The following is a 21,179-nucleotide window of genomic DNA, read 5'->3' on the forward strand; positions in this document are numbered from 1 at the left end:
ACACTATAAAGTTTCTAAATTTAGGGGTATAAAATTCAAACACCCTCAAACTTTAGAGGGTAATATCCAAATTCTTAAACGTTAGGGTGTAAAATCCAAACATCCCTAAACTTTAGGGAGAAAATCTATATTCTGAAACTTCAGGGTGTAAAATATAAATACCCCTAACTTTAGGAGTTTAGTTTGCAATTTAGCCATAATCAATATATATATATATATAAATAACCGAAACCTCTGAAACTCCCACAATTTTTCGCATCACCACCATTTTATTTTAGATTCTTTTTATTTTAGGTTTTGTATCTTATATATTTATTATTTCTCTTCAACGTGTAATTATCTTATCAAGTGTTACAATAGTTTAGTTTAAGTAAAACTCTATTAAATATATGTTTTAAGAACTTGAAAATTCTACTTCAACTAAAATTTTATAACAAAAATTTCAACAAATATAAACCCCTGCTAAGGTTGAAACCCTTCATACTCACTCAAATTTTCACAAAGAAAACACACACAACAAATTGAAAATTTTGCAAAAAAGGTACGGGACTTCATGAGACCACTTTATAACTTTGTATCCATGGAGTTGCTCAGAGTAAATGTAGAGGTAAGGACATGTTGTCATCTTTCATGCTCTAACTCTCTATGATTACTACTTTATAATATTGTTATTGTTGTGACTTGTGAGTGAGTTTATTAATATGAAAAATCTACACATGAAAATTTTAATTGTAAAAATTTGTTTTTACGATTAAAACATTAGATTTAATCATAATTTTGATTTAATAATTAACAATTTCATCAATCAAATGTTTTCTAACATTGGTGAAATTTGTACTACTATATATGTTATATACAGAACCCTCATATGATCTTGGAAAAACCACTCTATAAACAAATTTAAAAAATTCATCAATAACAAGAAGAAGAAGAAGAGGTTATCCTTGACCATCAAAACCACAAATTTCCTATCGTCAATAATCAATTTTATATTAATGTTGTGATATAGTCCATAGGTATTAAAAAAAAGAAAAAAAAAGAAAAAGAAAAAAGAGAAGTATAGTCCATATGGGAATGGTTTAGATGTTCCTTACTTGATTTTGGAATCTCAGATTGATTAGTAGAATAATATGGAGCGAGGTGCATTATTCATATTAAAAGTGGCAATTCACATTAATAAGAAACTAAACAATGGTGTGTAATAACCTCTATACATATGGTGGTGGTGTAGCATTGGTGCATGTGAGAGTTAGAAGACAGTTTTGTTTATTTATTTATTTATTTAAAATATGCATCCTATTTTGTTGATACCTATACAATACTTATGGGAAACTATTCAAATTCTACTCCAATTTATTTGTTCATATCCTATCAATTTCTTTTTCTTTTTTTGGATAAATAATAAAACAAAAGTAGAATATGCATCCTACTTGGTTGATACCTATACAATATCTATGGGAAACTATTTTAAATTATAAAATAATTTTTCTATTAACTTTTAATTAATAGTTTTTTCATATAAGACTCTCTATTTGTTTTTTTTAAATATATGTGATTTTAAATTTAACTATCTCATGCATCACATGGGTTAGCGACTAGTGTATATATATATATATATATATAATAGGTTCAAGTTATACATTTTTATAGCCTTTGATTCTTATAAGATCTAATGGTGAGAAAGACACTATTTTTCACGTCATTAATATATTAAAATTTAATTACATAACTGCCCCTACAATTAATGTACATCACCTTTTTTTTTTTTTAAGAAAGAATGTATATCACTTTATTATTCATTTTTTTTATAAATATTATGCACCTTCTCTCTCTAATTCATCTCTTCCACGGCTCCACCTTATTGCGTGGGCCACAAAAACAGCAAAGGAACAAAACATACTAAACCAACTAAGTTTGTGGAGGTTGTTTTTCTCAAAAACAAAATTTTGTGGAGGTGGTTTTTAGTTCTTAAGAGCCCATTTGGTAAGAGATTTCTAGTAATGTTGTTGTTTTGTGGAAATAGGTGTGGGTAAAAAAGTGTGTGAAAATATGTGTAACGTTATTTAAACACTGAAAACTGTTGTTTAAACAACAGTAACAAATGATGGTGGGTCTCGGTCAAACCCGACGGTGGCAAGAAAGGCTTGGTCCTTGGTCTAAACCCATTATCACTTTGTAATACATATGCAGCTATCAATTAGAATAGTAAAGAACCTTAAAATGAGTAGGGACTGTTACCATGTGGCAAAATTGGTGTCCAAAGTTTACAACAAAGAAGTAATTGTTAGAGATAAAACTTGACGATATCACCATTTCAAGCTTGGTTTGTGTTCATATACATAAAGATATTGGTGAGAGTTTAATAAAGGAGACTATAACTTAATAAATTATTGATCCAGTTTTCTTTCTCTGTGTACTATTTGATTCAAGGGCAAACAAAATCAATACTTCCTTTTCAATCTTTAACCATGAAGAGACAATCAATACCTATAGCTAGTATTTTGTGAGGGTGGGTCTTCATCTAAAACCCAACTGGTTTAATACGTTTAGTTCTTTAGCCTCATCATAAACCTAGCTGGTTTTATGGCGAAGAAGATGGAGTTGTGGTAGAGGTGACGCCAAAAAGAGAAGGGAATTTTTCTTACCATTGGATCTTATAAAAATCAATGGTAGCAAAAAAGTGTAATTTTTTTTTTTTTTTTGAGATAATATAGACAGAAGACTAAAAATGGAAAATGAGGGAGTGGGAAGACAAGACTTACAAAAGGGCCTAACATTTGTAAGTACTAGCAAGGCTTATAAACCGAAGACTCACACACTAACTAACCAATGTGGTACACACCCATCTATATATATACACACACATCATAACATAATTTAGAAAAATATGGATCACCTCACAAAGGAATAATATCAATCAAACATGTCCAAAATAATAAAATGATATATTTGTAGAGATAGAGAGATAGAAAATCATTTTAGAAACTGTTTAATTTTTAGAGAGAACAAATTATTTTCCTCAAAATTTAGAGAACAAATTATATATTATACCCCAATTATAAAATTATATATTCACAAGCATCGCGTGGATCTGCGATAAGTTGAGATAATTAGGGAGCATCCCAACTTAGGATCCTCATTCCATCGAGTTGCTAATTTGAAAATTCCAAATATTTTTAGTGGAAAGGCTGCATCTACTGTAGCCACAAATAATATCATGAGTAAAGGGAGAAGCAGTCTTCACTTTGACAAATTATCTCATGTATAAACTCCCCATAGTAATCATCTTAAAAATCGAAAAGAGATCTAAAGATACTGTCTATGTACCTCAACATAAAGGATCAGCTTTGATAGGAGCTTTGTACCTCAAAAAAAAAAATCAAGAATATATCTATCGGAGGAGCTCTTTAATGCATGCTATGAAGTTGAGAAGCTCTTATCAACCAAAGGTACACATATATTATTCCAGGCAAAAATAGCCAAATATCACATTTTGGCAAAATTTGTGGCAAATTAGCACTGTTTCGGAAATATTTAGTAATCTACCACTTTTTTAGTACTCGAGTTTCACAAAATCGAGTTATAAATAGTACTCGAGTTCCTAGGTGAGTCGCTAGCGTGGCATTGTTGACCTGGAATTTGTGTAAGTAAAAAAGTAATATGGTACTTGATATAATGGAAATCGAGTACTTCTTTATAGTACTTGAGCTTAACAAAGTCGAGTACTTTGTGTTTTTTTTTTCTACTTTTTGATTTGTACAAAACTTTTACTTATTTCATCTTCAACTGCTTGTGATCGTTGTGTCCACCAAACTAAGTATAGTGTCTAGACTTGAAAAAGTTCATGTGCAAGTAACTAGAGTTGCAATTAGTTAAGCACAAAGTAGTATGGCAGTAACTATTCACTAAAGGTGCCCATGAGATGTTAGGAAGTCAATAAGATGCAAAATGGCTCTTACCCTGGATAACACCTAAACAAAGGACCGGATGGCAGAGTTCTCATTGAGTATATTGTTGTAAAAGTGCTGCACAAAAAAATGATAAGAGTTGGTAATTTTATCTGATGTTCATAATCAGAGATCACCAAAGACACATATGGATAGGACCTTTCAATTCATCACTGTTAGAAGCCATGACATGACTACACTAAGTCCTCACTTTCTATGGGACTTCACTTCTTGCTCATTGGCTGAATGGCCTCCCCTTTTATTTCTTCATCTTTTCCTTTTTTTTCTTCCTTTCACACTCTCGACATCAAATCACAGTAAATGCAACTCACTTGCCAAGAAGAAAATAGGCTGACTTTTGTGGCTTGTCCAACCACCTCTTTAATGAGGTGTTTTATCAAGTGTGGGTTGGACCCACGGTGCTATGATGCACCCAACATGGTGGACACAACGATCACAAGTAGTTGAAGATGAAATAAGTAAAAGTTTTGTATGAAACAAAAAGTAGAAAAAAGAAAAAAGAAAAACAAGGTACTCGACTTTGTTAAGCTAGAGTACTATAAAGAAGTATTCGATTTCCACAATATCGAGTACCACATTGTTTTTTTAATTCCTCAAATTCTAGGTCAGCAGTGCTACGTTGGCGACTCACCTAGGAATTCAAATTCATCGAACTCGAGTACTATTTAGAACTTGATTTTGTGAAACTCGAGTACTAAAAAAGTGGTAGATTCCTAGATATTTCCAAAACAATGTTAGTTTGTCACAAATTTTGCCAAAACATGGTATTTAGCTATTTTCACCTATTAATTCCAAGATTCTTATATATGTGTCACTCCTTCTCTTGTTCGAAGCATATGCCATATTATGAAGGTCTTTTTTCTTCTTTTACTTTTTTTAAATTTTTTGGTAATTAAATGTTAACAAGTGAGCATGCACATAAGTTTCCTGTCCAGGAGGGTTTGGTTTCTAAAGCCAGATTGTATTTTCTTTTTGTTTGTGGCCATTTATTGTGTGAGAGAGTGTAGGGGATGGGATTGATAATTTTCTACCTCCATCGCATTGCTTTGATCTAATTAGCAGTAATAATTGGAGGATGACAATCTGTCAACACAAGCAGGGACAGAGTAGCTCCATAGCATTAATGACTAAAATATTGATGGGCCAATAACATCCGACGGAAAGAGAAGGTGTCAGCCGATCAAGGTCCACAACAACGAGGTCTTTTAAATGCTTTTGAACCACATTTTTAAATAACAACAGCAAAAAACAACAACAACATCAAATCTATATATATATATATATATATATATATATATATATTACAATCGTTTCTATGCATGTCTCTAGTGGTAAAGACATCTTCGTACCACCTATAGTCACTAAGGGTAGGACACCTAAAGTTACTTAACTAGTCATGTATCCTGGTTGTAATGTTGCTAAGGGTTCCTATGAAATGTCTTGTAATGGTATAAATTAAGGTGTTTACTCCATCTAGGACACCTCGACCTATGATTTCATCAAAGATTGGTCATCCGTCTTCATCGTTCTAGACTGCACTTTTGATCTCTTCCTTTGATTCTTCTGTTAGGTAATGGTTCCACCATGACAAAAGTTTTCCTGTGAAACCTAAGACCAAAAGTTCATATATATATATATATATATATATAAAAGAAAAATCGTAACAATTATTGTTGCTATGCTCCTGTTGAGTCATATTTTTGGTCACATCACAATTTTTTTTTTGGTTTACCAACTCTATTAATTTTCTATTACAAAATTAATTCTTTGTGACCAACATGATGCACTACACTTTACCCTAAACTCTATTGTCTATATTTAAAGCTCCTTTCAACATTAGGTGTAAGTTTTAATCTAATAACAGGGGATACAAGGTGGACTTTTGCACTAAAGTTAACTAAAATTTCTTTTTTTTTTTAAGAAAAAAAAAATACTCTATAATCACTTCTACTATGACACATATCATTTTTTTAAAAAGAGAAAATGATTATGCCAAGTGCCTTGTAACTGAATTGGCACCTCCCTATGCATAAAGTGTTTAAGGGTTTAAGGGAGAAAGAATTCGAGTTGCAGGATTAGCAGCATGTTATAATTATCTCTAAAAAAAAATTTATTATAATCACTATTCATCTATCACTATTTTTTTTCATTTTCACAAAGCTATTAATTCCATATTAATGTAAAAATGGTCTTTTGACAGATTTTCTTGTGTCCCATTACTACTCAATTCAATGTAGCATAAAATGCTTAGACGGTTTATGACTTTATGGCCATACATTTCTATCCTTTGGTCTAACGTTTTAATACATGGAGCCTATCTTTTTACAACTCATGTAATTAAGTTCTAAAATTTATTTTGATATCAGGTATCAAATGAAAAGGCTGTCCATTAACTTTTTATATAACTGGTGTAGGTAATGAGATGAGATACGGATTTTTTGATCTCTAAGTCATTTACATAGTAAAGCAACATTACCTCAAAGAAATTCTAGTTAACTCTATCGTAGGATTTTTCTCATATCTAATTTGAGAGTCCAAATCCCCATTTATCTCTTTTTTTTTTTTTTCTTTGTCAAGAACTTAAATAGCTCATGGGCAAGAATAACATTATTAGTTATCATTCCACCTTGAACAAAAGTATTCTAAAAAGGGGTAATTAGGCTCCATCGACAACCTATTAATTAGAATCTTAGAAATGATCTTGTTAGAAACATTTATTTAGGTTAATAGGTCTCAAGTGGGAGACATTTATATAAATATATATATATATATAAATGAATAAAGATCTGATTTTAGGCTCTCTCTCAAGGCCTTCAAAAAAGGGAGGAGGGAAGTTTTTTTTCCTAAAAAATGAGGTAAACTTAGTGTATTTGAGAATAGATTATAAGTCAGTTTTTTTACTTTTTAGCTTTTATGTACAGCTTTTTAAAATTTTATTTTTTCTCAATTTTTTAAAATATAAGTATATTTAAGTACATTTTTAATAATAATAAAAATTTCAACAAAAAACTAAACAAGTTATTTCCACTTTTTCAAAGTACAAGTATACTTGAATTGAAACAGATGCTTCAGACAATAGTTGAGGATACCTCATTACAAAGTCTTTGATGAAATAATTGGTATGCCACTGGGGCCCCAAGCTTTAGTAGACGCTGTCAAAAAAAAACAAAGAGCTTCAATCGTATTTGAGGAAATAGATAGACTTGCTGTGAGTTTAGGACACCCAGCTGAAATGCATGCGAATAAGTTTCCCACTTAGGACACATCATTTCTACCTTGGAATCCTGTCTTCAACTTACGATTTCTTTCGACAAATACACTATTTTGGCTTGAAATCGTGTGGAAAAGACAATGTTTATCTTCATATATTTCGTAGATATGGATACCTCATCAGATCTTTTTTTGTTTTAGAAACAAATAAACATGCATACACCCAAAGGAGAGAGAATAAGATTCTAACACAAAAACAAATCACAAACTCCACTAAAAAACCACAATAACTTTTAAGAGATTATGAAATAAGTTATACCGCAAACAACAAATATAAAATGCCATATAATTTTTAAAGCCTAGTACTTTAGAAACAGTATCTTTTACGATATTGAGCCTTTTTTTTTTTTCTTTTTTTTTTTTTGGTTCTCTTTCTTTTCTTTTTTTTTCCCTTTTCTTTTTCCATTGCCACAATAATTTGGCTGGGTGGGGGAGATAATTTATTCCCATATTTTGATTGATTGTTAAAATGAGCTCCAATTTTTGCATCACTAAAACGCACTTAGTCCATACCTTGTGTTAAGCACTTTCTAATGCAAGCTGTAACATTTGTGCCAAAAGCACTTACCCAAACAAAAAAAAAAACAAAAAAATTGTCAAAAGCAGTATCTTGCCTCAAGGAAAATAATGCTTTGTGTTGTCCTCGGAAATGCAACACCAAATAGCTTATATACAGCTGCAAAGTAATTAATAGTCATGGAAGATTTAGGGACCATCGGCAAGAGTAAAAAGCTATGTTTCATGACTCAAAAGAATTTAACGTTGAGTCATATCTCACAAAATAGACTTGCATAACCCCCTCTGTTCACAAAATTTTCAAGCTTTCGAGTTAGGTAAAAAGAAAAAAAAAAAGGTTCTAAAGGCGAAAAAATGACATGTAAAAAAAAAGGTGTATTATTAGATGCTTTCGTAACACTTACCTCTCCTGTAATTTACTTTATGAGGGACTTAAAAAAAAAATTAAAAAAAAAACACCTTTAACAAAATTTGATGATGCATGCTTTTGTAACTCTTACCTCTCCTGTAATTTACTTTATGAGGGACTTCAAAAAAAAAAAAATAAATAAATAAATAAATAAATAAAAACCTTTAACAAAATTTGATGATGCAGTAAGTGTCAGTAACAGCAATTGGGAAAGAATTAAATAAATATAGTGTCCTACTTTAAAGCATACACCTTGTGAATAGAGACAAACCCAAATGAGGATTGAATGAGAAAGTTAGAGATATAATTTTTTTTTTTTTTAAGTGAGGGTGAAGCTATATTTTTCTTTAATTATTAATATGTGATGTTTGCACTTGCATTGTTGCACATCAGCAATTTCCATTAAAGTTAGCAGAAATGCCTCTAAAAAAAAGTACAAGTGGGATAAGTATCATAAAATAAACCACATGATAACTCCATGTTTTAAAAATATACCAGTACCACAATGGTGATACTTGTATTTTACCCAAGGAAAAAAAAAAGAATTATAGATGAACCCACTAAGGCTTTCATTTAAGTTAGCAATAAAGAGAAACCAACAATATGACTTCAATGAGTTTCTACTTTCTACCATGGCGGCTGGATTTGAAGCTTATAATTTTGGTAAGTGCAAGTTTGATTTGTTTCCGTACCTGACAATCCCTAATGTCTTAAGGGTACGTTTGGTACACTAAATGTGGATTACAACAAGAATGGTAATCTTTATTATCAGGAATAAAAGGTGTTGTAATAGAATAACTAAATCTATTCATTAGTTTGGTTGTGAGCTGTAACATTAGAATAAAATTTATGATCTATTTTAGGAAATATCTCATTCATACAAATATATTTCCTAGAAAATAATATATTTTAAATTTTAGAGAAATGAGTTATTTTTTGATGATTTTTTATTTCCATAATTGTTAGGTGGATATGGAAAGTTTATTTGTTTGGAAATATATTAATGTTAGAAATTATTACATCTACTAAGAAATAGCTATTACAACCCTTTTAGAGAGGAATAGTTATTCCTCATTTTAAAGAATAGCTATTTATAAGGAATGACTATTATCTGTAATAAAAACATAACCAAACTATTGAATAACTAAACCATAGGAATAACTATTATATTATAGTGCCTATTACAGCCTACCAAACGTGCCCTAATTGTTTCTATACCTGATACATCCTTATATGCATACAAAGTTTTGTACTATAAAAAAAGACTGTTCAAAAAGATTTTTCTTTCTGGTTCCTATACTAAAATCATGTTAATCCTATAGTTACACACAAAAGAGGAATAGTTTCCCAAAAAGGAGATACTTTAGGTATCTTAAGTGGGGAATGCTTACAGCAGATCATCTTGGCTAGCTAGGGTTAAGTAAGAAAGCATAAAAGACCCAACTGTAAGTTGGTAATTCTTTATAACACTATTTACAATTGCCATAAATCAAAGTCTTTAATTTTCTTGCTGAAATAAATAATTAAACTAAAATGTGTTGAGTTGTGCTCTCCTTACTTCACTCTTTTTTTTCTTTCTTTTTTTGGGTAGTTTTACTTCTTGTGTCATTATATATGCACATAGGAGCCAGGTTTTGATCTAAGGTGATTTTTCTGGAAAAAAGAAAAAGGGAGAAAAATATCTAATCCCAAGGGAATTATGTATATATGGAAAGGGATTCCAAATTGATAATGTAGCATTACACCTCCTCCATCTTGAATATTTGTACATTATTTATTATCTAGAAATGTTCATAAATTAGCACATTTATGTTTTCTAATTAAAAATAAGTTGGTTTCATTGAGTCACTTTTAAGTCTATTAGCTATTGTTGTAGGAAGTAGAGTTATAATAAATTGTAAATTTTTAGTTGTAGAGTGTGATAAAGAGTTTAACTAAAAAGAGCTTTAACCTTTAGAGCAGTTGGTGAACTATATTGATAATGTTAGGGAAGCTCACAATTAAATCAAATTGGATTTGAGGTCAACTCGTCACTTGATGCGATGCTATTGGATGGAAAACTCTCCTACCCGCTACCACCCAATAGATTGGAAAAAACAATTCATTTTCGACCATCGGGTGCATGATCAGGTCTTGGGTGGGTCGTTATTTCAAACATATTTCCATAAAAAATTTACTCCAAAAATACAAATCTAATTATTGAGGATAAAAAATTTTGAAGTTATAAATCTTAAATTCACACATATCTAATTACAATCTCATCAAAGAGCAAAAATAAAATAACCATTAAAAAAAAGGCTTACCTAATTTTTTGAAAAAAAAAATATATTTATAAAGCTCATATTTACACAAATTTAATTTCAATCTTGTAAAAAAGATTAAACAAAATAACATTACATTTTAGTATTTCAATTTACCAACAAGAAAAAAATTACCCAATTAATCAGAGAGTTATAAAGAATAGTTGAGTGAGAAAAAAAAAATGCACAAATTCACTTAAGGCTTCATTTGGGAGTTTATAAGGGAATGAAATGATCATAAGGGAATGAAAATGAATGGAATGTATTTAAGTAAGGGAAATGAATGGAATGGAATTAAGTAACCTTGATTGAATGTTTTAAAATAAAAGAATGGAAATGAATGAAAATGAATAAAATTTAAGTAATCTTATTTGGGAGTAACATGGAGGGAATGGAATGAAATCATTTTATGACAATATTACAATTCAACTCCTATTTTAAAATAAATGGTTGAATATATAAGGGTATTTTAAAAGTTTTAATAAAAAATTCATTAAATCTAATTTCATTTCCTCTCATTCCTCCCAATTTCGAGGGGAATGAAAATTTGAGATTTTAAGGGAATAGAGAGGAATGAGTGTTCCCTCCTACCTATTTCATTCCCTCCCATTTAAACTTCCAAACAAGGAAATAGATTTTTCATTCCCTCCATTAAAACTCTCAAACAAGGGAAGGGAATAATATTCTAAAATTATTATTTTCATTCATTTCCAATCCATTCCATTCCTTCCTCCCAAACGAGGCCTTAGTGTTTGTAAAGGCCGGATGAGTAGTTAAGTTGTATCTTATAAATCAAATATAACTTGAACTCCATAAAAAATACTCCCTCCGTCCCACTTTATTTGTCTTCTATTCCATTTTGGAATGTCCTAAAATATTGTCCTATTTCTAAAAATAAAAGTCATTAATTTACTAATATTCCTATTATATCCCTATTAATTTACTAACTCAATTTTTTGATAAATTTATTTAATGATAGTTTTGGAAACTTATACATTTTTAAAAGGTAGACAAGGTAATAAATGATGTTCCCTTAAAAAATTTGACTTTTCAAACATGACAAACAAAGTGGAACAAAGGGAGTATACGTTTTTTAAGTCATGAATTATTTTTAGATATATCGACATATATTAAATAGTAGCCATGTCATTTTGTCTTCCAAAATTATCTCCATTTCTCCTCGATTTCTCTCTCTGATAATTGAAAATGAAAAATTGGATGGGGATTTGCTCTTATTCTTAGCTCTCTGATTATTCTTGTAATCAAACTAATTAAAGAATGTGGCTATCTCGTATTCTTGAGTCAATTGTCAGCGAGCACAGAGACAATCAGCTTCTTAGCCGCAAGCAGCGAAAGAAAGCATGATAAACATGTTTTGTATTTTCTTATTACTTTGACCTCAATTGATAGCTACTGTTTAAAGCTAAATGACAAAAGAAAAACATGATAAACGTGTTCTGTATATTATTATTACTTTTTATTTTTTTGAAAAAAAAAATACACACAAGAGGGAGATAATAAGATTTTAAGTTCTAATATAAAAACACACTACATATTTTACTCAAAAGTCGTGATGTATTTTCTTATTACTTGACCTCAATTAATAGCTACGGTCTGAAAAGACCAAAGCTTACATTCAGTGTATCTGTGTTAATTTGTGTACAATTTTTACTTTTAGCTTTTAACTTTTTTTTTCTTACTTACTGCTTTTTAAAACCACTATTTTTTTATGGGAAATGCTAACTAGGTTAAGAATTCAGTTAAAGAAAATTTTTATGAGAAAAGAAAAAAAACAATTAATATTTTGATAGTTTTTTTTATTTCCCATAAAAGTGATGTTAAAACTTTCCTAAAATAAATTTTTAACCAGTACCTAAGGGCACTCGTTAGCATGTTTCTTTTTTTATTTATTTTAAAGTATAAGTATCTTTTAGCAAAAAATAATCAGCAAAAAAAAAAATTGATGTCAAGCACAATGGGTGTCATATTTGGACGTGGGTAGGCAATGGGTGTCATATTTGGAAAATAAGTAAGGGTATTTATGTAAGGTCATTATTAATTATTTTCATTAAAACTTAGAACAATGCACCAAACCATTTTAACATTAGGACAAGTTTACCAACATAATTCTATCCCTCATCATTTTAACCTCGGCAACTTCGTTTTTAAGACTTTCATCTACACCATTTATATTTGAGAAATGCTAACGAGTGGCCTAAGGGCACTGGTTAAGAATCCAGTTAAAAAAAATTATGGGAAAAGAAAAAAAAAATTAATGTTTTGATAACTTTTTTCATTTTCCATAAAAGTGATGTCAAAATTTTCCTAAAATGGATTTTTAACAAGTGCCTTAAGGGCACTCGTTAGTATGACCCTTTATATTTTTATCTTATTATGTATACTATAATTTATATCTTGTTTGTTTAATTTTTCTAGATTTCTTACCTACCCACTTAGTTCATGAAGATATATTATGTTTATTAAATAACATATTTATTATAAAAACTATCATATCATTTATATAACTACTACATATTATAAAATAAAAATTAATTAATATATCTTTGTACCTAATCTTGTTTCTATTTTGCAAAAACACCATGGAATATGTGGTATATAATACTACCTTATAGTAATCGCACTAGTAGGTGCTAAAATTCTTATCTATTTACAACAAATATATATATGTATATATATATATATATATATTTTTTTTTTTTTTACACAATCACTCTTATAAAACACCTACATCATATTATTTATTGTACACTTTATTTTATTTAAATAATCATTTTCTTTCTTTTTTTATTATTATTTTCATTTAACGATCCTCTCTCCTTTCTCATCAGATCCGAAATGGCTCTTTCTCTCTACGCCACTGTTGCTGCTTCTTCTTTGCAGATTTTTCTTCTTCTTCTTCCCTTCTGCTTCTTCTATCAATAACATGAAAATTTCCCAAAATAAAGAAGAGCAAAGAAAGAGACAAAAACGCTTTCCCTTCTCCAATCTTCTCGACCCAAAATATTTTCCCCACACAGCTCTCCGTCAAAAATGGTGCAGAAACCACCGTCCACACCAGCAAATGGGTCCTACAAGACGTGACATGGCGTGATCTGAACCGTTGATTCCTCGATTGTAGAAAGAACCTAGTAACCTCGGATGATCTGAGAGCACTTGGTCTTAATCCAATGAACCCATTTGTGTAAAACTTACCACTTTTTCTATTTTGCATTGACTGATGCAATTGCCCTTAAAATGCTCAGCATTTAGTAATTTTTCTAAAGAGTTTTGAGAACCTGCTAAAAACTAAAGTTAAATATTTGTAAGCTAAAGCTAGAATTAGAAGTTGACGGTCTGTTTGTTTCAAGAATGATGTTTTTTTAGAAAATTAGTCATTTTCCAAGAAACATTTTCTATAAAATTATCTCATTTTTTAATATTTTGTAACAACTTAAAAAAAGTTGAAAAATAACCTCTTAACTTCCTTTATTTAGTTTACTGTGAGATAAAGTTGTTTTCCAAAAAAATTTAATGGAAAACAATCCTAAAAATAAGTCATATTTTTTATGTTGACCAAGGATAACTTTCCTTTAACTCATATTTTTTTTATACTATCAAATAATGGAAATCACGGAAAATTATCTTTACACAATGTTTTCCATCGAAACAAACAGAGTCTTACAATTAATATAAAGTTCTTTTTTATATACACACGCACATATCATTAATAAGATAATTTCTCTATTTCGTCTTCAAACTTTGGTATACCAAAATACACTCATGCAAATTCTGAAATAACATACCCTTTAATTTATTTATTTATTTCCTACAAAAAAAGTTAAAACAGTAATACTATCTCACATACAAAAATAAAATAAAATAAATAAACTGTTATTCTTACCACCTATTTGTATTCAAATGTTTGATTCCTATCTATATTTATTATCTATTTGAATTCAAATATTTCAATTATCTTTATTTTTAAAAAAATACAAAATTACTTCTTCCAAAAAATGTTAAAAGAGTAATACAATCTCACATACAAAAGGGGAAAAAAACTGCTATTCTCACTACTCATTTGTATTCAAATGTCTGATTCCTATCTATATTTTTTATTTATTTGTATTCAAATACTTCAATTATCTTTATAAAAAAAATATAAAATTACTTCTTCAAAAAAAAAAAAAAAAAACACTACCTCATGTAAAAATTACTCATTATTATCCCGAAATTTCAATTTTTTTTTTTTAAAAAAAAATCTTTAAAACATTTCAAAATTTCTGTTATCCAAATTATATACTGTTATCACAAATCTCCGTCCATCCACGCTAATGTATATCATCTTCCTTTTAGGGTGTGTTTGTTTGGAGGTGAAATAGGGTGGATGAAAAACTTTAAAGAGAAAATGGGAATGAAAACTTTTTTAGAGTGTGTTTGATTGGGTGGGGAGTAAGGAAAAAAAATGATGGGGCCTGAATATTTTCTCCCTGGCCCACCAAAAAGTTTTCTCCTCAAAATGAAGAGAAAACTGAAAGGAGAAAATGAGGCTGCTTGATAGACAAAAATGCCCATATCCAATTCCTTCCTTTCATTATTTTTATTTATTTTTCATTTTTTGATTTCCTAGGCTATAGGTGGGCACATTGCCTCTTTCTTTTTTCTTTTCTTTTTTCCTTTTTTTTTTTCTTTTCTTCCCTGGACATTGCCATTTTATATTTTTTTTTCCTGGGCTGTGGGTGTGATAGTTGTTTTGTTTGTTTGTTTGTTTTGTTTTGTTTTTTTTTTTTTTTTTTTTTTTTTTTTTTTTTGTTAACTAGACATGATTTTTTTTTTTGGGACATGATTTTAATTTTTTAATAAATTGGGTGATTGCTTTTTTTTTTTTGTCACTTTTTTTGGTTTTAATTGGCCATCATTTTTTAACAAGGGTGCATGAGTAAATTTATACAAACTCACTTTTTATCTCTCCACTTTTCCACTCCCAACAAAAAAAAAAAAAAAAAAAAATTAAAATCTTTTTTATCCTCCTACTTTTCCACCCCTCTAACTAAATGAACCCTTAATTAAATCTCAAATTTATCTTACCTCTTTCTTTAAAAAAAAAAAATACACACAATTATTTATATATCATTTTTAAACATTATAACACTAAAGTGACTAAACCAAAAATAAAAATGAAAAAGAGCATTATTGCACGCATAAAACGCGTGTGATGAGTCCAATACGTACACACACACACACTCTCTATTAATAATAGAATATTACTTGAGTTTCAATATTTTGCGTATTAAAATACCATTACAAAAATTTTTAAACTATCTAAAATACCATTTTCTTTTAGTTAAATAATTTTAAATTAATAAACACAAACTAGTTAAAAGAGTAATTTATTGTTCCTTAGTTTTAGGTTTTTTCCACATTACCTTCCCACTTTCTTTAAAAAAAAATGGTTATTTATATATCACTTTTAAACATTATAACACTAAACAAAAATAAAAATAAAAAATAAAAAAGAGCATTAGTGCATGTGCAAAGCGCGTGTGATGAGTTTAATACTACTTGTGGGGCCCAATAATTTAAGGACCAAGCCCAATCGCTCCTGGAAAATCCGAAGACCCAATCCGAGGAGAGCTGTGGCCCAAGCTCTACATTACCGAGCACAAAACAACTTTGGAAGGCAGCCGAGGACAGTTCAGTCCTCGGCAGATCCAGAACCCCATCGGAATTAAGGGGTAAAACTGGTATAGGGACGAATTCGTAAGGAGATCCAAAATATCTTGGAGAAGTTACCCCTACTACCCTTCCAGATAAGACCCAACACATGACAGAGCCGTACTCTGCAGCCTTATCAACCATCCCCAACAATTCTGGGATTAGACGGATGGGACAAGTATCCGTCTTGCAAAGATTGACCCTACACGTGGACGAAGGACAATTAACGCAGAGGAGTATAAAAGAAGAAAATAAGTAAATCTAAGAGGAGGCCCATCCCACATCCGAAAAAGAAAGACTACATGGGGGAGAATCTCTTAAGAACATCGGACCTCACTGAAGAAAGTCTGTCGTCGAATAACCGGGATAAGGCCTCAATGGTCCTCGGATCGACTCCGAGGAGTCCCATCCCATAGGGTGCGATGCCTTAGGGCTAAAATGTTCAAGCCCAACTCCTTTTTCTACATGAATTCCTCTAAAACCAGGATCGGGCACCGCCCCGTGACCAACGGCTAGCTTTTCAAGCCCACTCTCTACAAATCCGAAGACCCAATCCGAGGAGAGCTGTGGCCCAAGCTCTACATTACCGAGCACAAAACAACTTTGGAAGGCAGCCGAGGACAGTTCAGTCCTCGGCAGATCCAGAACCCCATCGGAATTAAGGGGTAAAACTGGTATAGGGACGAATTCGTAAGGAGATCCAAAATATCTTGGAGAAGTTACCCTTGCTACCCTTCCAGATAAGACCCAACACATGACAGAGCCGTACTCTGCAGCCTTATCAACCATCCCCAACAATTCTGGGATTAGACGGATGGGACAAGTATCCGTCTTGCAAAGATTGACCTTACACGTGGACGAAGAACAATTAACGCAGAGGAGTATAAAAGAAGAAAATAAGTAAATCTAAGGGGAGGCCCATCCCACATCCGAAAAAGAAAGACTACATGGGGGAGAATCTCTTAAGAACATCGGACCTCACTGAAGAAAGTCCGTCGTCGAATAACCGGGATAAGGCCTCAATGGTCCTCGGATCGACTCCGAGGAGTCCCATCCCATAGGGTGCGATGCCTTAGGGCTAAAATGTTCAAGCCCAACTCCTTTTTCTACATGAATTCCTCTAAAACCAGGATCGGGCACCGCCCCGTGACCAACGGCTAGCTTTTCAAGCCCACTCTCTACAAATCATATTGTGAGGGATCTTTCATGCGTGAACCCAACATCCTTATTGGGCCGCCAGAGAATCGTGTCCTTACACTACTAATAATAGGATTCACTGTTTGGATTTCAACATTTTGTGTACAAAAATGCCCTCACACAAATTTTTAAACTCTCTAAAATACACCCATCTTTTAGTTAAATAATTTTAAATTAAAAACACAAACTGATTAAAAGAGTAATTTATATATTGCGTATCAATTGGCTCACTTTATTAGTTAGTGTACACTATACAATAGCTCCTACCTAGATTGCCTTGCTAAGCAGCTAAATGTAAAATTTTTCTTTTAGAATTAAAGTCTCTAATAAAAGGTTACATTGAATTTGTAGCATGTCATCCTCTTAATAAATATTGGACTCACTCTACCAAAAATGAAAATCAATTTGTGCATATGTTTGAATTGCAAAACGAGGTCCCAAAGTGAGAAGTAGGGCTGCCATTCAAATGCTATTACTGCCTCAAAAGGGGAACTACTTTTCAATGCTAGCCGTTAGGTAAATCAGGTTTCTCTGCCTTTTTTTTTTTTTTTTCCTAATATTATTTGGAGGGGGGGGGGGGGTAAAAAAAGCATAGCAAGGAAATTATCAATAAAAGAACAAAAACTAATGATTAAGAAATTGTCAAAAAAAATGGCATTTTGCTCTATATATACCACCTAATAAAATAAATATTTGTGATATTATTTCAACGATGATGTGTTTTATGTTGTTTTTCAATAATTAAAAATAATTTTTATATATTAAAGGTTTTGTGGTTTTAATGGTATTATTTAACTTTTCCTACAAAGATTATCGGAATTCAAATCTTTTATCTCTTCCTTTTTGTAAGTCTAAAAACAAAAACCAAAAAAAATGAAAACCATGAGGTATATATAGAGCTTTAAAATCTGACAAAAACACTCTTAAGGTCCGTTTGAGAACAACTTATTTAGCTGAAATTGAAATTTTTTTGCTCAAAGTATTGTAGATAAAACTAAAAGTTAGTTAAAATAGTAGAATGAGACTTATGAATAGTACAAAAAAGTACAATAATTCATAAATAGTAACAAAAATAAGTTAAATAGTAAAAGAAGCTGTCCAAAATAAGCTATCCCAAACACAGCCTTAAACTCTCTTTAAACCAACATCATCAACTAGATTTTCAGTTTCTAATCTTAAACTTGTCTGTTATTACTTTTTTTTTTTTTTTTTTGTTGGGTAATTGTTTATTGCGGGGGATAGAACCCCTACGCTAACGGTTACGTGGTGAACCGGGTACCACTTGAGCTACAAGGTGTCGTGTCTGTTATTACTTATTAGTGAAATTAACCATAAGTGATTGTGACTTTTATAAATGAAAGATTAATGACCTTCACTCAATTAAATGTATTACCCAACGGATTAGGCTTCCCTTTTAGGATAATAGGGTCTATTATTGCAAGTTTAGCTCTGCCAGACCACACCATTTAAAAGACTATATGGACTTACGTTGGAATTTGGTTAAGATTTTTTTTTTTTAAATAAATTATTTATTTATTTATAAATTCGATAGTTATTATTAGGGAGAGAGGACATGTGACCCCTGAATATCATTGATTGAAAGATCATAAGTACTGTAAGCTAAACTAAAAGACCTTTAAGTTGGAGAAGATGACTTTCATCCAATATCTACCCGAACTTTGACAATGACACTAATGTCATTCACCTTTCTTAACACCCCCCAACCCCAACCCCAACCCCACCCCCTTCCCCATCCCCACCCAACAACTCTCCCCAACAATTTATGTAAGGATAAAATTTAGGTACAATGCAGTACAAATATACTTTAGATATAATCGTTTGTCTTTTATCAATTAGTGCAAACATATGTTTAATATAATTGTACTCTATCAAAGGAATTATATCTTAATTTTGCTCTTTTATCTAAAACCATGGAAAGGGAAATACAATAATAATTAGAATACAAAGATGGAAGATAAAAGATATAAGTTTTCATCTACTATTTTTTTTTCACTAATATTGAAATATCCTACTAAAATAGAATAAGAAGAATAAATAAAGTCAAAAAAGTATATTTTATAATTTTGTAGAGTAAAAATTGAAAGGGATAATCTACAACTTGTTTGGGAGAGGTGAATATGGGGAATTGAATGAAAATAATAGAATTTTTGAAATTCTTTTTTTCATTCTCTCTGTTGGGAGGTTTTTTTTTTTTTTTTTTTTTTTTTTTTTTTTTTAAAGAGGAATCAGAATAAATTAAATATTTGTAATTAATTTTTATTGAAATTTTGATAATACCTTCTTTTTGTTTTCTTAGATGCATACACTTTTATTTAGATTCAAGAAATGACATAGTAGTAATATGGTTATAAGGTGACTAAAATTCTAGCCGTGACAACATCAATGAAAATTTAGTTTCCCAACCTGATCTTGTTTGTTGTAATAGTTTTTTTTTTTTTTTTTTTTTTTTATTAAGAAGATTGTTGTAATAGTAGTTGAAAATGAAAATAAGTAGATTGTGACAATTTAAATAAATAATATTGATGGTCCTGATAATATATATGATCTATTATTGCAGTTCACACATTGACACGTGGAAATTTTTGGGGGACCAAGTTAAAAAGATAGGTGTGTTAATAGACAAGAAGATGACCTTAATTTTAATAATGTCTGCTTGAAGTTGAGGTATGAAATGAAACCTGATTTGTCCTAATGAACTACCTGTACTGAATAGGATGTTTCTGCTGAACATGTTTTAGTTGTCTTGTCTTTCTGCCTTATATTAAATATTACACTAATAAGCATATGCTTTTTAAACAACCTTAGTCCTTTGGGGTTGCCCATATCTAATGTCTATTCCTACAACTAGCAAGCTATATATTACATGAGGGCTAAAAGATATAGTATAGAGACCATAGAGCAAGCCTGCTTCATTGGCAGCATTAATAACACCGTATAAGACAAAATGTTGGTCAAAATTTAAAGTATTACTTTCTTCAAAAACATTATGCATATGGGACCATTCACCTTATTTAATAGTTGGGGTGTTTTGATAATAATAATAATAATGAATTAAAATGGACTTAATGAACATCTAATAATAATAATAATAATAATAATAATAATAAATTAAAATGGACTTAATGAACATCTAAATGTTGCATAATGATTTGGAAGAAAATATCTTATATAAGTTAACATGTTCAATGTGATGACTAGTTCAAATGTTTTGTAATAGTAAAGTGTATGATGAGAATTAGTAATTAAGATGTATATTATAAAAAGATAATATTGTTAGCATGTTTAATCATGATTTTTAACCATATAAAAGATATATAAAGAAATTTTTTAAAGGAAACTAAAATGAATGTTACAATATATGTAAAGTGTCAAGAGTCTTGTAATTCAGCTAATACTTTATGGTATTTGATTTCAAACGAGACATTCACGATTCAAACCTTAATGTGCTCTCTTAACTATTGAATTTAAAAAAGAAAAAGAAAAAGAAAAGCAACAAATACCATATCATTAGTTATGATAAAAATAATGACAAGTATTCCAAAAAATGTGATATTGCACTACTCATCTTCCATAGAGGCGGAGCTACATGTATGAGTGGGGGGCCATGCCTCCCTAAAAATTTTAAAAATATTTTAATACTACAAATAAATATTTAACATTTTAATTATTAGCCTACAAAAATAGGAACCCCCCAAATATTTGAGCTAGTTCAATGATGTTCTTAAAAAAATTGTCCAATTGATCTAGTAGTTATAGATAATTTTTTTTTTCTCCCATTCATTTTTT

The sequence above is a fragment of the Quercus lobata genome, chromosome 11 (assembly GCF_001633185.2).
Source record: "Quercus lobata isolate SW786 chromosome 11, ValleyOak3.0 Primary Assembly, whole genome shotgun sequence".
Taxonomy (NCBI): Eukaryota; Viridiplantae; Streptophyta; class Magnoliopsida; order Fagales; family Fagaceae; genus Quercus; species Quercus lobata.